Source organism: Protopterus annectens, chromosome 16.part0 (assembly GCF_019279795.1).
Source record: "Protopterus annectens isolate FY-2018-M chromosome 16.part0, PAN1.0, whole genome shotgun sequence".
In the NCBI taxonomy this organism is placed as follows: domain Eukaryota; kingdom Metazoa; phylum Chordata; order Ceratodontiformes; family Protopteridae; genus Protopterus; species Protopterus annectens.
The window spans coordinates 117377206-117381427 of record NC_056750.1 but is presented as its reverse complement, the minus strand read 5'-3'; the positions used below and the strand labels follow the sequence as shown (position 1 = coordinate 117381427).

At 46.1% G+C, this 4222-nt stretch overlaps 1 non-coding gene across 1 annotated transcript; it reads left to right on the top strand.

The window, feature by feature from the left end:
* The first annotated feature begins 3896 nt into the window (after positions 1–3896).
* Positions 3897–3968, top strand: TRNAD-GUC. Its single transcript has one exon. It is a non-coding gene; the product is annotated as a tRNA-Asp (tRNA).
* The last annotated feature ends 254 nt before the right edge of the window (positions 3969–4222 follow it).

Below are 4222 nucleotides of genomic sequence, written 5' to 3'. Positions count from 1 at the left end.
CAGAGGACTTCAACAAGGATTCTCCCCAACTGACAACTCTTTCGTCCTTGTCCAAGTCTACCAAGAGGCTTATCTCCCACTCCGCAGAGGGTGCCTCACAGGCAGCTGGCTCGGGCATGCCTGAATGATGCTTTGTGACCCCGTTTGATGGGTCCTCCCTTTTCAGATCATCTGTCAAAGAGACACTTAACCTGCAGTGAACAGGAAGGGAAGACCTTGTCTGCCGTCGGGTCATGTTTTCATCTCCTCCATGCACTTTTTGTAGAAATCAGGCAATGGAAAGAAAACCTGGTTCCGGAAATCTCAGGGGTCTTCCCAGGATCAGCGTACGAAACCTTCTTCTAGAGACAGAGGAGGAGATTTCAATGGGAGATGCCACTCTGGGGGCAGAAGGGGCCCATAGAATCAGGGTTTCAAGGAGCTCTTCTCTGATAGGCCCTATCAGTGCTCCTGAAGCACTGCCTGATTGCGATCTCTACAGGCAGTCGGGTAATTTTTCTGTGCACCCCTCCTGCCTGGACCAAAATAATGCAGAACAAATGGGTGCTAAAGATTATATCTAGAGGTTATTATATCCCCTTGTCCTTCCTCCACCAGAGAGGTCAAAGAGACTCCCCGATGTCCCACCCAGTCAGAGGGAGTATGCAGCAGCAGAAATTCTAAATCTACTGCAAAAAAGAGTCATGCAAGAGGTTCCAACTGAACAAAAAGGATTTGGAACTTTCTCTCGCCTCGTTTTAGTGCCAAAGAAGACCAGGGACCTACGATCCATTTTGGATCTAAGCAAATTGAATTTGCTCACAAAGAAGGCAAAATTCTAAATGGTGACGTTCCAGTCCACTGTGCCTCTGCTGCGGAAGGACAATCGCATGTGTCCAGGGGACTTAAAGGGCACGTACTTTCACATTAAAACAGACAGATGGTCCAGAAGTCATTTGCGCTTCTGTCTGCGAGCCAGTTACTTCCAATTCAGAGCTCTGCCCTTTGGACTCACCACAGTCCCCAGGGTGTTTACCAAATGCATGGCAGTAGTTGCAGCTCACCTGAGACTGCAAGGATTCCAGGTGTTTCCCTATCTGGATGACTGGCTCTTCACTGCCCCAGCCAGGCATGAACTACTCCAAGCCAGGGATTACTTCTTCAACCTTGCCACCCAACTGGGCATCACCATAAACTTGACAAACTCACAACCGTCCCCAGTTCAGAGTTTAGAATTTATCGGAGGTTCCTTGGACACAGTGAACCAAACTGCAGATATACCCACTCATTATGTTCAGTCTTTGAGAAATCATGTTCGAGCAATCCTAAACCGGTCTCCTCCACTGGCAAGGCTGATACTTCAGGCTCTCGGATCTATGGCGGCTACCATCCCCTTATTCCCCTTAGTAAGGTATTTTATGCCAATACTTCAGTGGCCCCTGGATGCTCAATAGTCTGTACTCTACCAGCCTCTATCTATTCCTATCAAATTGACTTTGGTTTGCAGAAAGCATCTCCAATGGTGGTTGCTGTCTGACGAACGGCAGACCTTTCCTCTTTCCTTCTCCCTCAGCCATGGTGACCACAGACACTTCCCATTTGGGGTGGGGGGCATTTCAAGGGAAAGATGGTCCAAGGCACGTGGTCCCACATAGAGACCAGGTTGCATATCACTGTTCCGTAGATGAGCGCAATCCTCCTTACGTTGCAAGCGTTTCAGGACGTCTTCCCTCTAGCAACTGTTGCAATTCACACAGACAACATGTCAGTGGTGTGCTACTTCAACAAACAAGGAGGAACCCCGCTCCTACTCATTGTGCAGATAGGCCGTGAGGGTCTGGGAATGGGCAATGACTTCAGACAGTTTTCTGCTTGCAAATTACACATCGGGGAAACCCAACATCCTGGCAGATAAACTCAGCAGGTCCATTCTGACCCCTTACGAGTGGTCCCTCAAGCAATTAGTAGCGGACTTGATCTTTAGCCACTGGGGCCACCCTTGCTGTGACCTGTCTGCATCCCCCCAGAACAACAAGTTCAGCAACTACTTCACTCTGATCCCCCCTCCGGGAGAGTCCCAGGGGATGCTCTGGTTCGCGATTGGTTCCCGACGGTCTCCTCTATGCTTATCCACCTCTACTCTTGATCCCAAAGTTTCTTCAGAAAACAAAACGTCTGACGGCCTTGGTAATCCTCATTGCCCCCTGTTGGCCACATCAGATCTGGTTACCCTTCCTTTGGTCTCACCTGAAATATCCTCCATGGATACTGGAACCCAAACAGGACCTCCTGTTTCACCCGATAGAGGGTTTTCACCCCAATCTGGTATCCCTCAAACTGACCGCTTGGTTTCTCCTCTTCCATTGATTGCTCAAAGGTCCAGGCTTGGTTTCCCCATCCGAGACATTATTCTAGCCTTGCAAAAACTGTCTACCGAAAAAGTCTGTGGAAGTCAATGGAAGAGATTTGTGTTCTGGGCCTCTAAAGAGAGAACACTGACCCTTTTTCAGCTCCGATTTCAGTTATCCTTCTCTTCCTTGCATCTCTTGTAAAAGAAGGAGTCAGTTCCTTTACTATCAAACTTCAATCAGCAGCCATCTCTAATTTCCTCTCGGGTAATGTTTTCAGTTCCCTTGCATCAACCAAACTGTGCAAGGCCTTCTTGAAAGGGAACCTCCTCCTCAGGCTTCCAGTTAAAGATCCTGCCATGCCATGGACTCTCACTGTGGTTTTACAAGGCATAACTCAAAAACCTTTTGAACCAGCCAGTGGTTGTGACTTAAAGTTTCTTTCGTAGAAGACAGTATTTCTCATCACCATCACTTCAGCAAAGAGAATTTCTGAGATCCAGGCGCTGTGTTCTAAGCCTCCTTACATCATTTTCCACAAAGATAGGGTGTCCCTTCGTGCTAATCCCTCTTCATGCCCAAGGTAGCTACACAGTCCAACCTCAACCAGACCATACAGCCACCAGTTTTCTTCTCAAAGTTCTCTAATAAAGGAGAACATTTGTTACATCTGCTTGATGTTCATAGGCAGTGACATTTTTATCTTCGTAGGACAAAGCCATTTTGAAAATCAGACCAATTATTTTTGTCCTGCTCTCAGCCGCCTAGGTCAGGCAGTTTCAAACGTTACTCTTGAAATGGATAACAGACCGTATTATCTTGATTTATGCCAAGAATGGATTACAGTTACCCCGTCCTCCTAAGGCCCACTCAACTAGGTCTATGTCCAACTCATCTGCCTTTTCTTCTAGGGCATCTTTAGATGATATCTGTGCTGCAGCCACTTGGTCAAAAGATCATACCGTTATCACACATTACAAATTAGACATTGTTTCCAGGAGCAGAGCTTCTTTCTGTTCGGCAGTGCTCTGGCATATCCTTCCTTGAGACCACCCAGGAGTTGTATAGCTGGAGACTCTAACCCAACCGTGAGGAGGAATGAAAGAGACAACATCAGATTTATACGTTATGTGCTTACCATAGCTTGGTATCAGTGCTGTCTTCTTTCATCCCTCCTCACCTTCCCTCCCAGCCATCCCCCTACCCAGTGCTCTAGAAGAGCTGGAGAAAACTTTTTAGGATCTGCTGTTCTTGGTTTGGACCCTCTGGTTCTTAGGGTGTACTTCCCTCCTTTTCTTTTTCTGCTGTCTATCAGCTGTTTGGGCGGCAAACTCGATGTGAGCGAGTTAGACAGAAGACAGTGCGGTATGGGAAGTGTGAGAAGGACACAAACAGTAGGATCATGCGACTTAGTAAATTACCAACTAAATAAAGGTGGCAGACATTTTTTTTATATATTCTTTTAATAGAATTGCTGTTATTTGGGGAAGACTCTATCTTAATGACAGTCATTAGATACTCTGGATGATGATGTCTGTGTTAAAGTAGCATGCTTTTTAGTTTGTATCTTCCTCGTTAGTATAGTGGTAAGTATCCCCGCCTGTCACGCGGGAGACCGGGGTTCAATTCCCCGACGGGGAGTGACTTCTTTTTTAATAGGAACTGTGTATTTCCATAATTAATTGTTCATGACATTTCTATGTAGCAGCAAGTAGAAACACAGTGGTTAAGTTTACTGTGAATGCTTATTATATGACTTTTTCAGAAACTTTTTCCTTTAAGCGTTGCTTCTTAATGTTCACAAAATCCTTAGGACACTGTATGACATATTAATGAAAAACAAGTCTCTGGTATATTTTTCCTGTGCTTTTGCTTTCTTTGCAAGTCTTCTTTGT